At 37.3% G+C, this 25,309-nt stretch overlaps 1 long non-coding RNA gene across 1 annotated transcript in view; it reads right to left on the bottom strand.

The window, feature by feature from the left end:
• The window catches only part of LOC109552527 (uncharacterized), a 366,036-nt gene that overhangs the window by 206,485 nt on the left and 134,242 nt on the right, over positions 1-25,309 (bottom strand). Inside the window, exon 2 of the long non-coding RNA XR_012334430.1 lies at positions 17,720-17,818. This is a non-coding gene — a long non-coding RNA (uncharacterized lncRNA). The remainder of the gene's footprint in view (positions 1-17,719; positions 17,819-25,309) is intronic.

Below are 25,309 nucleotides of genomic sequence, written 5' to 3'. Positions count from 1 at the left end.
GTCAGCATCTAAAGACAGTATTCACCACAATGACTCAAGACCTGTTTTGTTTTGTTTGGTCATATTTTGTTTTCAATAAGGTGCCTGCTTCAACCTTAAGGGGAATCAACAAATAAAAACCTTAAGGGGAATCAACAAATAATCTTAGGAAACAACCAGAAATCTAACTTCATTTTTAACAATTTGGTGGAGAGGAAAGGCTATGACCTTTTGTTTTAAACAGGGGTTTGAGAGGAGTATCATCTTAACATCTACAACCCTAGTGTATCTGTCTGTAAAACAGAACTAGTAATCCTTAAGAACCGATCTTTAGAGTCAAATAAGATTTGGCGTGTACAGTGCCTTGCATTTATTTGACATTAATGAATGTTAACTATTATTACTGCTGCCTTGGCCTAATTCCTTTGACACCCCTACCCTCTGTGTCTGATCTTGCATTAACCCCTTCCCCACAATGAGGGAAGTCATGGGAGTTATCATGTTCTTTGCAGTGGGTATAGAAGAGGCACTGGCCTCCTAAGGCTTTCATATCACATCGTAAGTTAACGAAATGAATGGAGGAGTGAAGAGCAGGTAAAGAAGACCAGGTGAGGCTGGAAGAATAGAGGATGGTAAAGAGAGACAGACAGACAGACAGATAAAAATAAAAGCTGTGTGCATATCTCCTGCTAAGGTTGGCTTGTGCTGAAGGGTGATTTTGCTCCTGTATTTGAAGGGCTGCAAATCCCCTAATGCATACTCACATTCAAATTCAGAAAACGATTACAAGTCAACTTTATTTTGGGGGGATTATTTATTCCATGTCTCTATATATCTGAGTGAGGATTTGGAGGACATGACTTTGTAAGCATATTTTTAAAATAGGAAATTCACACATAAAAATATTAAAAGGATACAAATAACTTGTAATGAAAACAATACTTCTTCACATACTCTTTCCTATCTGCAGTTTTATTCCCCTAAGCTAAATACTTTTTATTTTAAATATTTCTTCTGATGTCGTCTTCACTATTTCGTAGTAGTAGGTGTCTCACCTTTTGTAGATTTTTCAATTTTAGTCATGTATTGCCTTCTTCCTACGACTATTTAGAGTTCAGGTTGCTCATGATCACATCACCACCTTCTCTCCATTTTTCTTGCAATTGGTCATATTACTACTTTTAGGTCCATTATTGGTTACTTATGTTACATTTACACTTTTATGCATTATTTTGTAGCTCCCAACTACTTATTAGGTTTCTAAATTTTCTCTCAGCTCTCCTCTCAAATTCACCGTCCAGACAACTTCCTAAAGAAAAGGCTTGTGGAGAATCCATTATTTAAGTAATTACATATGCAAAATATCTCTTGTCAGCCCTCATTCATGTGTAAAAGCATGACTAGTGTAGAATTATACGCTGAGATCATTTGCCTCTAGAAATCCAAAAGATTCATTTCATTGTCTTAATTTTGATTCTTGCTATTGAGTCTTACAACAATGTGTTTCTTCTTCTGTGTCTTCTTTTTTTTTTTCATTCTTTCCTCTTTGGAAACTCAACTAAACTATTTTAATGCCAGCATGCACACTAATTAAGATAAATATTGCTAAATATAAAACCAACTGAGGCTTCAAGTTATTGCTTATTTACTGTGCATTTTATATGCAATTTATTTTAGAGTTTATTATTCACAAATTTCAGGAAAGAAAATGAGGCTCTTGGAGATTACATAAATTCGTCAGATTCACAGAGGTACAAAATGACAGACCTGGAGTTCAAACTCAGTTGCGTTTCAGTATAAAGCCCAGCTCTTTTCACCATCTCAAAGAGTTGCGCATCTACCACCCTTAGGAAACATCACTTTCGTTTCTGAACGGGGGTGGTTTTACCTCCAGTTAACAATTTCTGGAATACTTTTTATTGTCACAACTGTGGGATGCTTCTAGCACATGGTATGTGAAGGCTGGGGATGTAACATTACAGAGGCCATGAAAGTCAAGATCTGAGGAAAGACTTTGTGCTGTTTTACTAAAGTTATATCTAAAGAAAGCCAATCAAGAGCAGCTACACTTTTGTTGGTTTAAAAATGTCCCCCCAAACGACAAGATATATGCTCCATTTCCCTCTTTCACCTCTGATGCCACAGGAGAATCTACATCTCTCCAAAAAAGGTCAACTCTACCACTGTTCTTTCCATTCATTCTATAGCTAATGTTCTACTTCACTCAATTGGTTGTGCAGTTTACCATTTAACACAGAGCGAATATCTGCCTGCCTGGTATTTTCTCATCCTAGCTGGAAAGCCAGCTTCCCAAAGAACAAGTCCTGCCCTGATGATGGGCAGCTGTATCTACCACGCTGTTCATCTGGCAGAGCTGCTGGGCTGTTCTTAGCCTGTCTGCAAAAGTGAATTCCACACAACTCCAATTATGAGGAGAGGAGGAGAAATTAGAGTGTTTAGCAGAGGATTTTAAAAAATAGCATACCTTTGAGCAGGTCAAAATACATTTCCATTAAATTCTACAAAGAGGCCGTTTTAGTTTTCCTGAGATTCAGACTCCCTGGAAATGTTTGTGCCATGAGCCAGATGTCTGCTCATTAAATGAGCCCATGTCCCCCCAGGAGAGATAAACAACCCCGCGGAAATGAGTATTCACTAGGCTAGCTGGGGCAGTGTCTGGGGAAGTACTGCTCTCTGCACATAGCAAAAATAAGAGACGAACACGTTAGCAACAGTCTCCTAAAGTTCACCGAGAAAGGCAGAAGAAAGTTGGTAGAAAGATGAAGACTTTGCTTTCCATAAGGAAAGCCAAACCAAACCAAAACTAGGTATAAGTTTTTCCCCCAAAGAACTGCTAACTTAATTAGGGCTTTTTTTTTCTCCCAGAAATGAAGGACTTTTCTAATTCCTAAATATCATTTTTTATTGCTCCCCAAAGAAACTGCACAAATCTTTTAACATAATTTAAGGACAGGTTAAACTGGAACTAAGCCAAAAAATGTGTTTCCTCAAGGGGATAAGTGTAACAGCATTGCTATATGTACAGAATACCAGATCTCCATTTATGAATTTTAACAAGTATACTCAGATTCAAAAATATGAACTGCTCTTCCTTAGGAATATTTTGGGGATAGGGAAAAAAAAGACATTTTCACTAAGTTCAAGTTTTGTGAAAAACAAGCTATAACTACCTACAGTCAGGTTAGTGACAGCTCTTTTCAATTGCTGCTGTTAAAAAATATATATCTCTGGAATATATTTTTATATACTGGAAGTGAAAAGGTAGAAATTGTGGGAGAGTCACATGCATATGTGCCAAGCAGATGCAAGAGGAGTGAAAAATGAAAATACGTATGGAGATATTTAGATCGCAATAGAAAGGCAGGTACGAAGTATAAGGTGGAATCAGAGAAAGCAAGATTCAGCAGCAAAAGGAAAAATATGCTGGGGATGATCAAACACCTAGGGAAACAGATCATGTTCCAGGAAAAACTGAAGGAAGTAGGTGAAAATTTTCTTCTAATTTTATTGGTTATCAATACCAAGTCATACACCTTAACAAGACACTGTGTGTAAACAAATGATGTAATTTATAAGTATATATAGATATATATTTATAAATGTATTAATATATAAAAATTACATTTATAAATGTTTTCTTTAAGAATTTAATTTATATATAATATATAATTTAAAATAATGTGTATATAATAAATAAATTTTGTATAAATATATAATACATTGCATTAATACATAAATATAAATACATACAATATTTATTATAATATATCCACATATATTTATAATTTACATCTTTTTAAGAATTTAGTTTACAGACTCATAGAACAATACTTTTTCTGCTTAAATTGTCTTCAATAGTTTGTATTTCCCAAAGTGGCATCATAAACATTAATGAACTTCATCATCTTATACAGATAAATGCTTTCCTTCTTTTCTACTCTCCAACTCAGTGGAGTAAGAGTTAGTATAACTGAATCACACAAAACTATTTCAGTTGCAAAAATACTTTGAAAGGCTAGAAGGATTGGGAGGGAAAAATTTGTTTAAAAGGACTTTTACCCTTGGTGACACAAGTCACCTGTTTGGATCTAGTGAAACAATTTTTCTAAACAGATACTCTTCACTTATATGGAGCCAGGGATAATTTGGGGGCTGTTGATAATACGTATGAGCCTAAATATGAAACTGTGCTACTATGTATTAAGAAAAAATTCTGAGGAGAATGTCCCTGGCTTTTATCAGATTCCTAAATATCCACGATCAAGAAAAAGATTAAAATATACACCAGACGGGGCTTGACCTGCATGCCCCCAGAGACTCAGCCCTCCTTAAATTTATTTTCTGCTGAAGTTATCAGGTCGTAGGGAAGCAACATCAGGAGAGTTTGGTTCCAGTCTCATGCTGCCCCTTGGCAAGCAAAGTGCTTTGGGCTAAGAAAATGTTTCTAAGAGTCTAAGAGTTCTAAGGACTCTCCCCTCTGGCCTTTTCTCCTCTTAATACACTAGGAACCCTTAACTCATTCAAACAGGTCTTTATATGCTTATAAAGCATGAAATCTGAAAGTCAAATGAAGCAGAAAGAAAAAATTTAATACATATGTTGCTGGTTGGCATACTGAACTGTTTAGTAATTTATTGTTCCAAGTATCTAAATTTTTAAGGATAATGCCAAAGTGCGGCAAGCCTATGAGGGCTAAGAAAATTGCCGGCATTTCAACTGTCATTTAAGAAAGTTTTTTTTTTTATGCCCAGAGAGTACTTGTTTGGTGGCACTAATCTTCGATCCTTAGTGTGCATAATTTAATTAGAAATTTAATATGAGTTTCTGATTTCCTTTTCAAGATGGTGTATTAAACATTCTCTGCAACTTGCCTTTCTGGCATCGAATTCTGGGAAATGGTTTTAAAAGTAAATGAATAAAGCTGACTTGAAAACAAAGAAGACAACATTTATAGAGTAGCCACTCTAAGAAGTACATGGAAGAAGAAAAATAGAGTATTAATTAAATAATATTTGCCATTTTAAGCTTAAGTTCCTGGTTAATGCTCTAACACACAAAAAGTCCTATAAAATAGGTATAAAAATTAGGGCTTCCCTGGTGGCGCAGTGGTTGAGAGCCCGCCTGCCAATGAAGGGGACACGGGTTCATGCCCCAGTCCAGGAAGATCCCACGTGCCGTGGAGCGGCTGGGCCCGTGAGCCATGGCCGCTGAGCCTGAACGTCCGGAGCCTGTGCTCTGCAACGGGAGAGGCCACAACAGTGAGAGGCCCGCGTACAGAAAAAAAAAGTGCTCCTGTGCCAACCTCACTGGATCTTGGAATAGTTTAAAAATACCTCCAAGACAGGATTGTGCAAAGGACAATCATTCTGGCTATTGTTCCCTGTTGGGTGAGGATTATCCCTGAAGGAGAAAACCCTCCCACACTTCTGGGCTGCTCTCCGGCTTATATCGGAGCAGAAGAGGAACCCATTGTTTCAGAGAAAGCCTGAGACAAGAGAGCAGAACTATGCACAGTTGGTGATTTCTATAGGACCTCAGTCAGTAAAGAACGGAACTGTCGGCAACAGCAGTGGCCAAAATCATAGGTACAGTCGTCCTTTGGCATCTGCAGGGGGCTGGTTCCAGGACCTGCCACGGATACCAAAATCCACAGATACTAAAGTTCCACAGTAGACCATCTGTATTTGCTGTTCTGTCTCCATGGATTCAACCAACTGCATATCATGTAGTACTACTGTACCTATTTTTAAAATCTGCATGTAAGTGGACCTGCCAGTTCAAACTGGTGTTGTTCAAGGGTCAACTGTTTTCCGAGAGACTGGGACGATGGCACTATGAGTATTCAATACTCTTTTGGATCTAAAGGCCATGGTTCTAAAGCTGTATTATCTGAATTCAACTGAATATCATGGTCATTGAGAAACAATTAAGAATGGGTAACAGGGACTTCCCTGGTGGCTCAGTGGTTAAGAATCCACCTGCCAATGCAGGGGACAGGGGTTCGAGCCCTGCTCCAGGAAGATCCCACAGGCTGCGGAGCAACTAAGCCCGTGCGCCACAACTACTGAAGCCTGTGCAGCTAGAGCTCATGCTCCACAACAAGGTCTCCACAGTGAGAAGCCCGTGCACCACAATGAAGAGTAGTCCCCGCTCGCTGCAGCTAGAGGAAGCCTACACACAGCAACGAAGATAAATAAAAAAAAAAATATTTTTTAAATAAATAAATAAATAAAATAAATAAAAATTTAAAATAAATTTAAATAAATAAATAAAAATTAAATAAAATAAAAGCAGATGGTGTATTAAAAAAAAAAATGGGTAACAAGACCCAATAAAAATGATGGTGATCCTCGCGGTACCTGTATATAGAGGATGGTGCGGTGTCAAGTAATTTTCCCACATATCTTGATGATTTCTGACAAGAAACATCCTAGCATATATATTTTCAACAGCGTGAAAGGTTGAATTCTGTGGTAGGAGGAGGTGACTCACCGAACTATCAGTTTGATGAAAGATTCTTTAAGGACATCGAGCTACTAATCAAAAAGTCCTTGCTCAGCTAGCAACTCTGCACTTAGTGATAAAGCTTTCCAAGTCCCAAGATACTGGAAAATGGATATCTTTGCAAGGATTTTGATTTATCTCCCATTGTGAATAATAAGTAGATTTGCTGATACATAAATCCGTCTTTTTAGTTTAGTTAGTCGTAAATCAACAAGTGGTAGGAGATAACACCTGAATGCAGAAGTTTTAAACATGCATCCTCAGAATTAGACCCTGCATCATCATGCCATAAGATCCAGAACACCTGCAGAGTTTAGTGTTTAGTATAAGGAGCAGCTGGGATGGGAAGAGACATGATATACACAAAGGTACACGTTAGACCAAGCCTCATACTTTTAACTTTCACAGTATGTTTATCTGAGCCTACAGTACCTGTGGAAGTGCTTTGTATCTGAGACAGGAGACACGGGTGGGGTGTCTCCCAATAGATTTCAAAGTGTTCTAGACATTTCTAGAGAGCTAAGAAGGAAAACAGCGAAATTCAACTGTAAGTTAAAGGCTATGAAGTATTTAATGTCTCAGATACGCTTTCAGTAGATCAAATAAAAGGAAGGACTTATGAATAAATATTTATCATTGTGGCAAAGGTATTGATAATGAGATAGTTGGGAAAAGAGTGTTCATAGTAGGGAGACTCTCCTACCACTTTGATTTGCAACCAAACTTTTATAAACACACAGATACTAGTTTTTTTGCTATTCTCTTTCCTACTTTTCTCCATTTATTTAGATAATGTACCAGTATGTCAGTTCTCCTGATTCACTTAAATAAAACTGTCCATATATACACTACCAAATGTAAAATAGATAGCTAGTGGGAAGCAGCCGCATAGCACAGGGAGATCAGCTCGGTGCTTTGTGACCACCTAGAGGGGTAGGATAGGGAGGGTGGGAGGGAGGGAGACGAAAGAGGGAAGAGAGATGGGAACATATGTATATGTACAACTGATTCACTTTGTTATAAAGCAGAAGCTAGCACACCATTGTAAAGCAATTATACTCCAATAAAGACATTAAAAAACTTAAAAAAAAAAAACTGTCCACATTCCTGAAAAATGTTCAGCCTCGGGCAAGCCAAACTCAATCTTTATTCCCTGTACCTAACTGTGCCCTTTTCAGCTTCAGATGTTTTCCAACAGTTGTTAGCAGTGGGAACTTCTGGGAGGAAGAAGGGTATAATAATAAGAATGTGGTAAGGGAGAAAAAACAGAGACTATGATAAAGAAGCTGTTCAGTGAATTCATACTATGCAATAAATTTTAGAGTTTTATTCCATGGTAGGCTGGGAATGTAATATAAGTATGATAATATGAAACACATTTTATAAGGAGAAACCTAGAAGGCTCAAATGAGCTAATGCATTGGGAAAAACTAGGAACTCATTTTCATAAAAATTATTCTGAATTATTATTAAATGTGTGGTATCTATATTAAAACAATTTCTAGTTATCTATACAAGAAAATTCAAGGTAAATACTATGAATGACACGTATGTGCGTCAAGTCATAAGATGTAGCTACAAAATTATGAGATGTTATAATAAGCACATCACAAAGTACATGTTTAATCAAGTACTATATTTCATGGTAGGGTCATTACTAGCAGCTACTTTACGTTATTTTGATCAAGTGTGCCCTGGAACTATTCCATCTGGATTGACTCCTGAAATTAAGGTGTCAAACAAAACCTTTAATCTCCTATAGATTTGTTTTGTTTTGTTGTTGTTTATGTCATAATTTATTCAGCATGCATATATAATTTATTTGCCAGTCTTGGGTCCAATAAATGTTGACTATTCCTAAACATCAATCCAACTCCCTCCAGTATGGATACCAAGGGGGAAAAATGGCGGTGGATGAATTGGGAGATTGGGATTGACATATATACACTATTGATATTACGTATAAAAGAGATAACTAATGAGAACCTACTATATAGCTCAGGGAACTCTATTCAATGTTCTGTGGTGACCTAAATGGGAAGGAAATCCAAAAGAGAGGGGATATATGTGTACATATAGCTGATTCACTTTGCTGTACAGTGGAAACTAACCCAACAGTGAAAAGCAACTATATCCAGTAAAAATTAATTTAAAAAAATCCAACTCCCCACAAAAGGATAACAGCATGACTATAGATGTGTAAATTTATGCTGACAGTTCTCTGAAGTTTTCTGAAATAAAGTTAAAAAATATGTGGGGTACTGCTGTAATAAGGTTATAGACCCATGCAGTGAATATGAAAAATTAAGTCTTGTCCATATTCCCATTACATTTATAAGTTAGGGGGGGAAAGACTTAATGTACTGTGCTGGGCATTGGAAGATTCCTGGAGAAAATTCTAAAAGCCATATTTCAACAATGCCAGCCTAGAAGTGCTAGAGTGACTTGGCAAGTAGAACTCTCTCAACGCTAAGTATGACACAAATTACTACAGCGAAACCAATTTATCGGAGGTTGCGACATCTGAAAATGACAGAAACATTGGTAGTAGCAGTAATTCAGGAGGTACCCACAACGTTCTACCCTTATGGTTTTCTTTACCCAAGAATATGAAAACGATTGGCTTTTTGCACTTCAAATCTTGTACAAAATATTTTTAAGTATCTAAAATCAGTCTGTGATGGCCTTTTTTTCCTTCCAGTTTTAATGGGATATAATTGACATACAGCACTGTATAACTTTAAAGTGTTCAGCATAATGATTTGACTTATACACATCGTTACCGATGATTACCACAAGTTTACTGAACATCCACCCTCTTATAGGGATACAAAATAAAACGAAGAAAATATTTTTCCTTGTGATGAGAACTCTTGGGATCTACTCTCTTAACCACCTTCATATACAACGTACAGCAGTGTTCATTACATTAATCGTGTCGTACATGACATCCCTAGTACTTATTTACCTTATAACCGGAAGTTTGTACCCTTTGACCACCTTCCTCCAATTCTCCCTCCTTCTACCCCCTACTTCCAGTGACCGTAAATCTGATCTCTTTTTCTAAGAGTTGGTTTCTTTGCTTGTTTTTGAAGTATAATTGACCTACAACACTCTGTTAGTTTCTGGTGCACAACGTAGTGATTCCACATTTCTATACATTACAAAATGCTCACCACGATAAGTTTAGTTATCATCTGTAACCATACAATATCACATTATTATTGACTATACTCCCACACTGTACATTTAATACCCGTGGCTCATTTATTTTGTAAATAAAGTGTGTACCTCTTAATCTCCATCACCTATTTCTCTCGTGCCCCCCACCACCTTCCTCTCTGGTAATCACCCATGTGTTCTCTTCTTTTCCATGTAACCAGAAGTCTCTTTAAATGAGGAAACTTTAAAAGTAAGCATCTCAGTGGGACTTCCCTGGTGGCACTGTGGTTAAGAATCTGCCTGCCAATGCAGGGGACACGGGTTCAAGTCCTGGTCCAGGAAGATCCCACATGCTGTGGAGCAACTAAGCCCATGTGCCACAACTACTGAGCCTGCCCTCCAGAGCCCGCGAGCCACAACTACTGAGCCCACCTCCCACAACTACTGAAGCCCACGGTCCTAGAGCCCGTGCTCCGCAACAAGAGAAGCCCACACACCACAACAAAGAGTAGCCCCTGCTTGCCATAATTAGAGAAAGCCCGCACGCAGCAACAAACACCCAACACAGCCAAAATAAATAAATAGATAAATATATTTAAAAAAAAAAAAAGGATCTTGGTCTTTTCCTTTGGGTATATAAAAAAGGGATTGCTGAATTATATGGTAGTTCTACTTTTACTTTTTGAGAAACTTCCATACTGTTTTCCATAGTGGCTGCACCATTTAAATTGCCACTCCCAGTAACAGTGTACAAGGATTTCCTTTTCTCCCCATCTGCATCACCATTTACTTATTTTTTTTATGATAGCCATCCTAATAGGGGTGAATAATATTACACTGTTGTTTTGATCTGCATTTCCCTGATAATTGGTGATATGATGCATCTTTTCATATACCTATTGGCCATCTACATATCCACTTTGGAAAAAATGTCTATTCAGGTCCTTTACCCATTTTTAAATCAGGTTGTTTTTATGTTCTTGAGTTACATGAGTCTCATATATTTTGGATATTAATTCCTTACTAGATATGTGGTTTGCAGACATTTTCTCCCATTCCATAGTTGCCTTTTCATTTTGTCGATTACTTCTTTTGCTGTGCAGAAGCTTTTTAGTTTGATGTAGCCCCATTTGTTTATCTTTGCTTTCACTGTCTGAGCTTTTGATGTCATAGCGAAATATTAATGTATTGCCAAGGCCAAATCAGTATTTCAAGGTGATATCTGCACTCCCATGTTCACTGCAGCATTATTCATGATACCCAAGTTATGGAAACAACGTAAGTGTCCACTGAAAGATGAACAGATAAAGAAGATGTATAATATACACACACACACACACACACGAATATTACATTATTCATAAAAAAGGACATCTTGCCATTATAGAGGAACCTAGAAAATATTACAGTAAGTGACATAGCCAGACCCAGAAAGAAAAAAAAATGCATGACTTCACCTATAGGTGGAATCTAAACAATTCAGATCTATAGAAGCAGAAAGTAGAACAATGGTTACCAGGGGCAGGGAAGTGGGAGAAATGAGGAGATACTGATCAACAGGTACAAAGTTACAGTTATGTAGGATAAATAAGTCTAGAGATCTAATGTACAGCATGATGACTACAGTTTGTGATACTGTGTGGAAGACTGGAAATCTGCTGAGAGAGTAGATTTCGGGTGCCCTTACCAAACACACACAAAACGTAACTATGTGAAGAGAAGATACATTAATTAGCTTGATTGTAGTAATCATTTTACTATGTACATGTATGTCAAGTCACACTGTACACCTTAAATATATACAATTTTTATCAAAAAATAAAATTAAAGTAGGGAATCAACATGATAAAAAAGGCAGAGCTCTCAGGCTTTATGTCTGAGACATAAATGAGTAACATCAGTGTCAAATATGTAACAAACTAAATTCAAGCATAGAAGAGTGTGTGATCATTTTTACCTTGGTCTCAAATCTGTGTGTTCCTGAGAGTGGTTATGAAATGGTTACATTTTAAAATGATACACGACTATAACCAATGGGGGTGTTCCTTTAATACTGCCTCCTGGACACACTGAGGTCTTTGTAATATTGTAGAAAAAGTGGGGCTACAGATGAAAAATAGAAGTTAAAAGAGGTTAAATAACCGTCTGCGGTTGCACTTCAAAGGTAACCCTGATAGTTTCAAAGCCCTAATTTTCTTTTTAACGCCTGCTTTGTTGTCGTTGTTGTTGTGTAACGATGCTTTCTGCATCAGGCTCCTCTTCTCCAGGGGTCCGCCACATCCACCTCCCCACCCCGTACCCCTGATACCATGCATTCAGGTATCATGTATCTTCCACTGGCCAGCCTCCCCCCTTTTTTGACCTCATCTATCATCCGTAGTTCAAGGTCTAATTAAAGTTCTACTTTGTTCATGCAACTGTAGCCACTCCAATCTGTAGTAATCATTACATTTCTTGTACCACCAATGAACTTTTAAGCTATACGGAATGAATTAATGCATAATTACCATGTCATTAAACCATTTGATAGTTTGGTAACCCTAAATAGATGGAAAACTCCACCAGCAAGGCTGGGACACATATATGCTATATTAGCACACAACAAAGAACAGAGTACATATTGGAAATACAGTACACAATACTTTCTTATTGACTCAGTGATTCACTTATTCATTCATTCATTCATTCATGTCAGTGATGATTGCAAATGCATACTCTCTGTATATTAAAAGTTGCATAGGACTTCTGATTCTGGTACTAAAGACAGAGATGGGACCAGACTTACCCTCTCACATTAAACAACTAAAAACCAGATAAAACACGTATAAAACAACATTTTTGTCAGGTATCGGACCAGAGGCAGTGTAAGACTATGCCCTTTGAGAAAACAGGACTAAGGTGAGTCCTATAATTACTTTGCTTTCTTGAGGCACTTTGCAGACCACAATGAAGAGAAGGGAAACAAAGTGAGTCAGGCAGTCTTGCTGCATTAAGAAGAGATTAGGTTTCAGGGAAGTTAAGTTGCCTAAAACTTGTGGGGCAGAATCTCTCAGGGATACAGGGAGAGAGAGCTACCCAGACATGTTAAGAGGGTTGCCTTCGAGTCTCAGACCGAGTACCGTTTATCCATGAATGCCACTGGTGAGCAGTAAGCCGAACGAATTCTCTGAGTTCCTACAGGGATGGGAACAGCTTGTGTTTGCACCAGTCAAAAGGCCTCTAGACATACGGAGCTTTGGGCACAGTCCCAAAAGTGGTATCACTTTTTAGTGGGACCCAGCCACATATACTGAAAGTTTCTCTGAACTTGTCCTAGCAAATCTTAAATGTAAGCCTTAAAGAACCAAACCGATTCAAAGGGACTTAACTGTGTCCCAGAAGAAATCCCAACAGGGTTTAAAAGAACAACACAACAGCCAGGACCCAACAAATTGAAAGTCACAGTGCACAGCAACCAATTTAAAAAAAGTACCAAGCATGCAAAGCAGAAAAAGATGACCTATATGTAATATGAAGAAAAGTCAACTAATAGAAAAGACACTGAAATATCAGACGATGCATTTAATAGATGATGATGTAAAAATCTGTGTTAATATGATCTATATTTTAAGAATATAGAGGAAAACTTAGGAATGAGTAAGAGAAATAAAAATATAAATAAAGCCAAATGGAACTATTAGAGATAAAGTATATTATCTGAAATATGAAGTACACTGTATTTTTGTATATAGTGTGAGGTACGGGTTGAGGTTCCTTTTCTTTTTTTTTGCATATGGATGTCTAATTGTCTCAGAACCATTTGCTCGAAAGACTGTTCTTCACTGAATTGCCTTTGCACCTTTATTGAAAATCAATTAATCACATATACGTGTGAACGTTTTATCTCTGGACCTTACTGTCCCATTGATATATGTATCTAGTCTTTCTCCAATACCACTTTCTTGACTGACTGTAGTTTTAAGATTTGAAATCAGCTACTGTGAGTACCCGACTTTGGATGGCGTTTTAATCATTAGAGCATTGCTAACTTTCAACGCACAAATGCAAAAAAAATGATGTACTGTCAGACATATATTTAGTCAGAAAATAGGTCTTGCTCAGCTTGTTGACACTCAAAAATTTAAGATGAAAAGGACAAGTTAATTCTGTTAAACACATAACAAATAGTTAGCTTTGATCTGAGTAAGAATCTTTCAAATATCTATTTGATGGGTTTTTTTTAGTTGTTTTCTCTCAAGTGAGCAAAACATATTAATTCTTTGCAGGTTTCTTTTATTTTGGACATTTATGTCTATTATTTCTCCTTCAATTTTCATTCCAATTATACATTCCCAGATGATTTCAGACCTAGGTTTTTCTATTATATTTATTATTGACTGTTTCATTTTCAAAATTGTGCAATTTCATCTTAATTCATTTCATCAAGGTATCATTTACACATCTGCTCATTCTTACATACTGAAGGGCTGAGAAATGAGTAAGTATCTTTGGAGGAAAGAAATACGATGAAATTAAATATGCAGTAAGACAAAATGACAAAATTTCTTATGTGAATGTAAAATATAAAATGAAAACATAACTAAGGCACTTAGTTAAATTCATGCGAGAAGCATAAAATGACTATGGCTGTCACTGTAAAACACAGAAAGAAATGTGAAGTCAATATCTTTTGTTTTATTCATTTACTGAGTTGCTCTTTGCAGCAAATACAATAAAACCAAGGTCGATTTTGAATAAAATTCATATTTGGTCAGTTGTGCTGTCTATAGCAATAATACTATACAACATTGAAAATTATTAAATTGAGTACAAAAAAATGCTGTTCCCAGCTCCATGTTTTAAAATAGGGATCCCTTACAACAGAAAAAATATATATATTTCCACACTGGCTTTCTGAAGAGGAATTCTCACTTAATTATTTGTCTTACAAATTAAATTTGTTAAGCAGAAAGTAGAGCCAAAGCAGAATTCTCCTGCTCAAAGTTTTTGTTTATGTTTGTTTTTTGTCATTTCACTCAGCCTCCAGTTTCTAAACCTAAACCTAGGCCATCAATCAACAGCACACACTCAAAGGCTAGACTCACTAGAAAAGAAAAGCAGTAGGAGTGATGAGGGCAACATTTCTCTTCCTTAATATTGAGATTGTGTAATAATAAGCTTTTCTTCTATATTGTTCCGGCAGTTAACATATTAGGCTTTTAGTTTTGAGAGACTTTTCCATAGCTATTCAGTAGCCTTTATAATTCTCTGGCCATTTTTCTTTTCTCTCAGTGTATCATTTCATATTTACCTCTCTATTTAACATCAAACTTCTTGGAAAATTTCTGGTTTGATTTTAGCTTTTTGTACACATTTTATAACCCCATACAGATCTAGAATTCAATAACAAGTATTTGACAGAGCACTAGCAATGAGCAAGGGACTTTGTGGAATGTGCTGTAACAGGCAAAATATTTGAATAGACACCTCAAGATAAAGATATATAACTGGTCAATAAACACACAAAAAAAGATGTTCAACATCAGTAGTCCTGAGGAAAATGTAAATAAAAACCATAGTGAGATTCCACTATGCACATTTTGTTATAACTAAAAAAAAAAAAAAAATACCAAATATCTAGTAGAAATGTAGAGTTACTGCGAACAGCATACGCTGCTGTTGGGAGTGTAAAATGGCACAACCACTGTAAAATTGTTTGACAGTTACCTATTAAATTTCACATACACTTACCCTATGGCCCAATAACTTTACTCCTAGATTTTAGTCAAGAGAAATAAAATTTTGTCCACACAGGGACATGTACCTGAAGCTTTATTCATCAACTAGAAGCTGTGGTATAGCCACAAAGTCAATACTGTACTACTTAGAAATAAAGGGAACAAACTACGAATATATGCGACGAGATGGGTGAATTTGAAAAGCTTGTTGAACAAATGAAGCCAAATGCGAAATAAAATCTAGTGTATGATTCCACGTGTAAAAAATTATAATGAAAATGGAAATGAAAAAAATCTGGAAAAGAATAGATATGTCTACGTATAACTGAATTACTTAGCTGTACACCTGAAACACTGTAAATCAACTACACTTCAATAAAATAATAAAAATATTAAAGAAATTATAGGACAGGCCAAACCAATCTATAATCTCAGACAGATTAGATGTTACCTGGGGTTGGTATAGGATTGGACTGACTGCAGAGGAACAGAGGAGATATTTTAGTGGAGATAAAATTTAATTCACAAGTTGACAACAAAGGCATATATGTTTGTCCAAGTTTATCAAATTCTACATTTAAAATTGATGTGTTTAATTTTATGAAAAGGATACTCTTAAAATTGAATTTAAAAGTAAAAAATAACTGTGACAGAGCTCCTAGCAAGCAGCCACCATTGGAATTTACTTATGACATCTTTGCTTCAAAGTTTAGACTTAAAGATGTTACAGGCATGCTTCCAGCACCTGAACCCATAAAAAGTCACTTATGTACAGAGGGTAATTGAAGGTGTTGTTTGGATACAAACAGATGGAAAGAGTATATAGGATAATGTGACAATTTCCTTACCCATTTGGTTTGGTTCTTATCTTAAATTACCCTGAAATACAGTTTGCACTTAAGACTTTCCTATACAGATGAATGCAGAAAAGTTGGAACATTTGTGGGATAATTTAAATTAAAAAGAGAGAGAACTTCAATAAAAAAGGAGAAAACCTCAATAGAATTAGAATAAATGAAAAGTTTGAAATCCAAATAGATTTTCAGTATTTAGAAGTTATTGGATATGGAAGTGAAAGCTTAAATTAAAAACTGGCTACGAGAATGCACAGAGGAACCTGCCCTCCTTTCTGAAGGCTAAATTGGAAATAACAGCAGGGATTATACCACAGAATTTAAGAGTAGGACATCAATGACAAATAACATTTTTTTTCTTTCTGTTATGCACGTCATCAGAAATATTCTTGGGATTGGGTTTTTCCAAGGACCATAAAAAGAAATCTAAAATACCAGAAAACCCATGACAGCTTTCAGTTCACAAATGAGAAAATACACTCCAAATACAAGTATCTCATCTTGTCACACTGTTGCTTTGGACATTCCCGATTAGAGCTAAGGAAATTGAAGGCTAGCCACCAATGAGCGTGTTCTCATGGCAAACCCACAACGTCCATGGCTCTATTTCTGCATAGCACACTATTTTGTCAAACCTAATACAAAACAGAAAGAAGACCGTGTTTTTATACAAAATGGAAACTAACCAAGGTCTCCAAATAAAGGACTGTACTTGCAACCTCCCAATCAGAGTCTCCCAGGTTGCACACATTTATTACTTTAAAGAAAAGAACATTCACATGATACAATAAAAATTAAAATTCATCGGATTTTTAAAAAAATGTTTTAACCACTTCAGAAAAAAGAAATAATCAATATGGAGAGACGGGTTACTTTTTGAAATGCAGTTTTTTGGAAGTGTTTTGATATTTCAGAGACTCCTGGGCAAAATAAGATGAATGATAAATAAAGAAGTTGATGACATTTGCCTTCGTCATCCTTTTTCTTAACTTTTAGCATTATTTTCCAGTTTTATTTGCTCCAACTCTAGTTTCCTATGCTTTCCTGTACCCACCTACAAACAGTGTAAAGTCTTGTTTCTCTGCCCTTGCGTCAATTCAACCGTGTTAAGTGACTGTCATTCTTTTCCTTCCAATTAGAATAAAACTAAGAAAATCTAGCCTGGGTTTAATCTTCTCTTAAATGTAGATTTCCATTCATAAACTGGAAGAGGACACCTTCAAAGCGTTTCTCAGTTTCCTTCCTGCCTTCCTCTCTCTCTCCTTCCTTTTCTCCTCCCTTCCCTCCTTCATTTTTATCTACAAAACAAAACAGGCACATATTCTTGCCCCACATTTCAAAGAAGGAGCCTGAGGCTCAGGAAATACTTATGATTTCCTCTCCCTGCCCAAGGTCACATAGGTTAGACTGTGAGATTATTATCAAGGCCATTCACACTCTATTTATTCATTTATGATGTAAATACTGAATTCCAAAAGGTACCTGGAACTCTCCAAGGCAGTGGAGAAGGGCGTGGTGAATGAGAAAGACGCAGGCTTCCTCGCCAGCGGTCCAGCAGGCAGATGGGCAATGAGCAAGCACCTGTGAAGGTGAGAAGATGTATGAAGGAAATTTACAACGTGCACTGTAAGTGAATGACAATGGGACACAACAGACCTTTGGGATCAAGGAAGTTATCCTCTAAGAAAATGGTGTTTCAGTTGAGACCTGAAGAAAAAGTCAAAGTGACATAAAAAGTGAGTATGGAGAAGGGGGTATTAAATTTAAGGGAGCAGAAGGCAATCCGAGTGCATGGAAAACCTGGAAAGAGAAAGATGTTCTGTAGAAACAGAACTTACTCGGGTGAAAGGTCTCCGAGATTTACAGCTGTTTTTCCTCTCTCTGAATGCTCTGTCCCCAGATGGACTTGTGGCTCATTGCTTCTCCTCATTCAGGTCTTGCCTCAAATGCTCAAATCTTCTTTGATTATGTAATTTAGAATGAAACACTCCCGACCCTCATTATTTTCCTCTATTCTGCGTTATCTTTTGACATGATGTATGCCTCTGTCTCTGCCCCTCATCTAGAATGGAAGTTCTGTGAGAGCAGGAGATCTGAACTGCCTTGTTCTCCACAGTAGTCTCTACACCGACAAGAGGAACTAGTGCCTGGTACGCAGTAAGCCAACATGTGTCAACAAGTAGAAAGAAATGAAGACCAGCACATAGGCAGGGGCAGACCTTTCAGGAGGTCATATGCTATGAAAATAATTTTCTTCTTTAACAACAATGAAAAAGATTGTACATAGATTTAAATATTTTAATTATTTATTTGGTTGCATGGGCTCTTAGTTGTGGCAGGTGGGCTCCTTAGTTGCCATTCCAGGGCTACTTAGTTGTGGCTCGCCAGCTCCTTAGTTGTGGCACATGGGCTCCTTACTTGTGGCATGCAAACTCTTAGCTGTGGCATGCAAACTCCTAACCAGGGATCAACTGGGCCCCCTGCATTGGGAGCATGGAGTCTTAGCCACGGTGCCACCAGGGAAGTGCCCCAATTGTAGATAGATTTAAATAAGGAAGTAACAATTCGTTTTCAAAAAAAGAATACTTTGTTTCTAATGTGGAGATTGGCCCCAAAGGGGCATAAATGTATGTCGGGGAGGGTAGCAAGGAATTCATTGTAGTGACTGAAGGCCACAGATGCTAAGAAATTGTTAAAAAGTTACAGACAGCAACCAGGGATTGGAAAAATGAAATGCAAGGTCCACATTGGAAAGGGCCTTGTGTGCCCAACTACAGAGCATGAACTTAGCTTTGCAGACAGGGTAGTGCTATTCTAGGCAACTCTACGAGGGAGAGTGATATTTCTTAATTTGGAAAGATGATTCTGATAGCAGTATCTAAAAAGTTGAATCAGGGCTTGATATGAATGAATGTGCCAAATGGAGATAAGTGACTTGTTTAAGGTTATACAACCAATACATAGCAGAGTTGAAATCCTGGCTTTAAACGTAATGTTACTGCCACTATGCTACCTGTTTGTCATGATAATATTGTATAATAGTAATAGTGATGACATCACATCTAGTTGGATGGTAAATTACATCCGTACATAATCTCATGTATTCCTCATAGTAATCTTGTAAGGTAAGTACTATCATTTCATAGATGTGTGTGTGTGTACACATCCCCACCCAGCCACACAAGCTGAGTGATACAGGAGGCATGGGTCCCCAGCCACCAAGTCCAGAAGACCCATGCCACTTTCAAACGGCCTTCTCCAACTTGTCCCCATCTTTGCCTGAAGGTGGCACTGAAGCCGGTGCTTTTGTTTCTTTTCCCTGTAATTAATGCCTTCTCATTCCCCTTCTTCAAGCAGATGATTCCTTTGGGGTTTCCCTTGATCCAACAGTCTTGAGGAAGGTACCCATTCCCTGGCAATTTGAGTCTTGGAGAATGTAGGGAGGCTGATTAAATACACACGGTTTAGTGATATTACTACTTTTATTACACAGAAGCAGAGATCACAGGAAATAGTGTGTGAGTCACAGGAAGCCATTTCATAGAGGGAGAAATGGAAGCTCAGAGAAAGAAAATAATTTAAGGCAAACAAAAACACCACCCTACCATCAAAAATAAAACAAAACAAAAACAAGTTCTTTTTGAGGTCACAACCTATAATCATTCTATTACATCACCTTACTTTCATAATATCGTCTTACAAAATAGGTTAAAGTATAACATAATTTAGAAAGATTTTAAGTTTCAGTTTTATACTGGAAAGTTTCAGTTATAAGGAAAATTCACTTAAGTTAAATGCTTTATTCCCATTTGGGTTGGATTATTACAGAAAGGGAAATGCTTACACAAACTACACTTTTGTGAAATTAAATCTGTATCCACTTACATCAAAAAAGAAAAATTCTCCAAAATAACTCAATCTCTCCATTTTCATGATAGTTCAGATGATAAGGAAATAGAGTATTAACCCTTGTTTATATAACTTGGCTCCTACTGGGAGGCAATATTTTGATTATTAGGCAAATCACATTAGCCTGGAAGCTATTTCAGAAAATATTTCTCTAACAGGTGATGTAATTCTCCACTTCACACACATCTGTGTTTTATCGTGAGTGATTCTCACTTTTTATTGAGACGCTGGATGCTTACTATGAAATTAGTTTTGGCTCCACAGAGTTATCACCATCATTATTTAAGAAACATTGGCTCAACATCATCCTCAATGCTGAAAAACTGAAAACATTTCCACTAAGATCAGGAAAAAGACAAGGTTGCCCACTCTCACCACTCTTATTCAACATAGTTTTGGAAGTTTTAGCCACAGCAATCAGAGAAGAAAAAGAAATAAAAGTAATCCAAATCGGAAAAGAAGTAAAGCTGTCACTGTTTCCAGATGACATAATACTATACATAGAGAATCCTAAAGATGCTACCAGAAAACTACTAGAGCTAATCAATGAATCTGGTAAAGTAGCAGGACACAAAATTAATGCACAGAAATCTCTAGCATTCCTATACACTAATGAAGAAAAATCTGAAAGTGAAATCAAGAAAACACTCCCATTTACCATTGCAACAAAAAGAATAAAATATCTAGGAATAAACCTACCTAAGGAGACAAAACACCTGTATGCAGAAAATTATAAGACACTGATGAAAGAAATTAAAGATGATACAAATAGATAGAGAGATATACCATGTTCTTGGACTGGAAGAATCAACATTGTGAAAATGACTCTACTACCCAAAACAATCTACAGATTCAATGCAATCCCTATCAAACTACCACTGGTATTTTTCTCAGAACTAGAACAAAAAATTTCACAATTTGTATGGAAACACAAAAGACCCCGAATAGCCAAAGCAATCTTGAGAAAGAAAAACGGAGCTGGAGGAATCAGGCTCCCTGACTTCAGACTATACTACAAAGCTACAGTAATCAAGACAGTATGGTACTGGCACAAAAACAGAAAGATAGATCAATGGAACAGGATAGAAAGCCCAGAGATAAACCCACGCACATATGGTCACCTTATCTTTGATAAAAGAGGCAAGAATATACAGTGGAGAAAAGACAGCCTCTTCAATAAGTGGTGCTGGCAAAACTGGACAGGTACATGTAAAAGGATGAAATTAGAACACTTCCTAACACCATATACAAAAATTAACTCAAAATGGATTAAAGACCTAAATGTAAGACCAGATACTATCAAACTCTTAGAGGAAAACATAGGCAGAACACTCTATGACATAAATCACAGCAAGATCCTTTTTGACCCACCTCCTAGAGAAATGGAAATAAAAACAAAAATAAACAAATGGGACCTAATGAAAGTTAAAAGCTTTTGCACAGCAAAGGAAACCATCAACAAGACAAAGAGACAACCCTCAGAATGGGAGAAAATATTTGTAAATGAAGCAACTGACAAAGGATTAATCTCTGAAATTTACAAGCAGCTCGTGCAGCTCAATATCAAAAAAAAACCCAATCCAAAAATGGGCATAAGACCTAAATAGACATTTCTCCAAAGATATACAGATTGCCAACAAATATATGAAAGAATGCTCAACATCATTAATCATTAGAGAAATGCAAATCAAAACTACAATGAGATATCATCTCACACCAGTCAGAATGGCCATCACCAAAAAATCTAGAAACAATAAATGCTGGAGAGGATGTGGAGAAAAGGGAACCCTCTTGCACTGTTGGTGGGAATGTAAATTGATATAGCCACTATGGAGAACAGTATGGAGTTTCCTTAAAAAACTAAGATTAGAACTACCATACGCCCCAGCAATCCCACTACTGGGCATATACCCTGAGAAAACCATAATTCAAAAAGAGTCATGTACCAAAATGTTCATTGAAGCTCTATTTACAATAGCCAGGACATGGAAGCAACCTAAGTGTCCATCGACTGATGAATGGATAAAGAAGATGTGGCACATATATACAATGGAATATTACTCAGCCACAAAAAGAAACGAAATTGAGTTATTTATAGTGAGGTGGATGGATCTAGAGTCTGTCATACAGAGTGAAGTAAGTCAGAAAGAGAAAAACAAATACCATATGCTAACACATATATACTGAATCTAAGAAAAAAACAAAAATGTCATGAAGAACCTAGGGGTAAGACGGGAATGAAGACACAGCCCTAGTAGAGAATGGACTTGAGGATATGGGGAGGGGGAAGGGTGAGCTGTGACAAAGTGAGAGAGTGGCATGGACAAATATACACTACCAAACGTAAAATAGATAGCTAGTGGGAAGCAGCCACATAGCACAGGGAGACCAGCTCGGTGCTTTGTGACCACCTAGAGGGGTGGGATAGGGAGGGTGAAAGGGAGGGAGATGCAAGAGGGAAGAGATATGGGAACATATGTATATGTATTACTGATTCACTTTGTTATAAAGCAGAAACTAACACACCATTGTAAAGCAATTATACTCCAATAAGATGTTAAGAAAAAAGAAACAAAAGAATATAAAAAAAAGAAACACTGGCTCCTGTTTAGAGGTCAAAGCAGGAAAATGATTTGGCTTCTGTGCTTGTGCCCCAAATAATTAGTTATAAATAGATTCCACCTTCTCTTTGGTGAAGAGCAAACATAGCAGGGGGTCTCAAAAGCCCATGGCAGCCAAGAAAAGTTGAACAATGTTTGTCATGTGCAAAGAGGCCAGGTCTAGAAAGGGTGAGGGGTCTGAAAAACCTAGCCAACATTCAACCTGCAGGCATCAAGAAAGAGTAACTTTTTTCCAATTTGTCCAGAGTCTTGTAGAGTTTGGCAGAGGCTGATGAGCTATGGGACCTTGGGCAAACACTCTCAAACTGAATTTCTCAACTGTAAAATAATAATGACAATACTTAGACCATAAAATGCACATTACGTAATCACATTGTAAATGCTATACTCAGGCACACGTGTGTCTTCATTCACAATTTTAATTGGCCCTTTTCCTAGATAATGATCTGTCTCTCTTCCCTTGAGAAAATACTATTTCCTGATAGTTATTTTTGGTAAAATATCATTACCTTGTAATTATTCTTTAGCAAAACAAGTTCTGCTCCCAATTTGTTCAAATTGGTTCCATCTTAAAAAATGTATTTTGGTAAATGGTGATGTTATGAATAATTTATGGACAAGTTAACACAAGAGCTAGCATACTTAGAAGTGAATCTTTTTTTTTTTTTAAATTTTTTTTTAGAAGTGAATCTTAAATGGCTTTTAGCATATGTATTTGATTTAGTTAGAAGCAAAAAATGTGGTCAAAAAATCTGTTCAAATGCACATTGTAATAAAAGATGCAATGTAAATTTCTATCAATTCATTTCCCACATAAAAATATATCTCTAAGTGGGCATTGCTATTCCCATTTTGCTCTAGTTTAACAGAGAACCCAGTACACATTCAAATTATCCAGAAATAACCCACTCAAATGAAAAGCTCAGGGAGCTATGCAAATTTCATTGAAAAGATTTCAGTAGCTTTGTAAGATGTTTACATTACCCACCCTACAGCAAACTTCTCAAAACAGGCAGGTCTAACTCCCAAATCCTCTAGTCCCCAGAAGACTGTCAATAGGATTAATTTCCTTCACTATTACCTCATGCAGCCCCCTACCCTGCACCATTTTTCAGGCTTCTTATTTCTCCTGCTTCCCCAGACTGCAGTTGGCTCCTTACTGTATTACGCAGCGCAATTCAGCAAACTTGCACACCCACACCTACTCCACAGCTATCCAAGCAGGGACCCCCCCCCCCATTCATCCGGGACCCATTTCTCCTTAAAATAGCACAGAAAATGAGGAGGATAAAATCTTGACGCTTAGATACATGCATTTTCTTACTTTATTCATTGGACACGATTTTATTGAGTTTTCCTTTCATTTTTCTGAAGTCCATCTGGCAACCCATAGAGGATGTATTAAATGTATTTCTGCTGTCGAGGCTAAGTTCATTCTTTGGCATCCAGTGGCGTTTGTCAAATACTTCAAAGAGTCAGGCAATGTGAACTCTTTAGTTTGCTTGCAGTGACCTACAACTGTAGAAGGTGGGATTTGGGGAGATTCTTCCCAAAGGCGCTTTGATGGTTTTGGATTCATCCAGGAGACTCTTCGGAGAAGATGGTTCCTAGCTGCCAGTCCCAACGATTCTCCCATAGCTGGGGGGTCAGGAGATGTGCGTGGATATAGAGGTGCTATAGGCCATAAAAGACCTCGGAATTTTTATACCATTCATTCACTACATGCTCTTCCCCAAGACAGTTAAAAAATGATTACTTATGACACTTTGCAGACATGTGTGTTGAGCAGTAAATTTTTAGGCTGGTTGAACTAGGGCACAGATGGCGCTGGTGTAAAAATCTTTCTGCATGTTATATATACACAAAAGATGTGTTTGTATCCATATCTATGCACAGATATATTTGTTTTATGGAAGGAGAAGAAAAGGCAAGTTTTTTTCTTATCCCAATGATTCAGGAGAAAATTAAGGGATGGGATACATATGTGCATGTGGTTGGTGTTTTGCTGGAAGCCTTCCTTTCGGTTTCAAGGTTCGTAGGATTTGCTGGCAAAATAACCACTCTACACTCAGTTAAACAAGAATTTAGAGAGAGTTTATTGAATTAACAAAGATTACAGTATAATAGTCAAGAAAAGAATAGTATAATTAACTAAGAAAGAATAGTAGAGACAGAGCTTTGTACGTCACTGAATTGGGGAAGCACCTACATCCAGATCCAAGCAGCGCTGGCAAGTCCCTTGAACGGCAGTCTGGAGTCCAAGTTGGGAAGGTCCCAGGCAGTGCGTCCACCCCACAGGTGAGACTTCAGTTTGCCACTCCAAGGAGCCCAGCATTTAGCACCGGGTCGCAAGCTGATAACAGTGTATGCACAAGTTTGCAGCTCTGGCTGTTGTCATAAATGCCTGGGTCTTCACTCGTAAGTCTTGGAATGTTCTTGATCCCCGGGGGGGCTGGCCAGCCCCTCAAGGTTCAAGAAGTCCCGTGACTTACTCCCTGTCTTATCTACTGGTTTACAGTGTGTGCTGGCGCCACCCCTGCTG

Source organism: Tursiops truncatus, chromosome 10, assembly GCF_011762595.2.
Source record: "Tursiops truncatus isolate mTurTru1 chromosome 10, mTurTru1.mat.Y, whole genome shotgun sequence".
Lineage (NCBI taxonomy): Eukaryota > Metazoa > Chordata > Mammalia > Artiodactyla > Delphinidae > Tursiops > Tursiops truncatus.
Note: the sequence above shows the minus strand (reverse complement) of the source record. Positions and strands in the feature narration are given on the sequence as shown.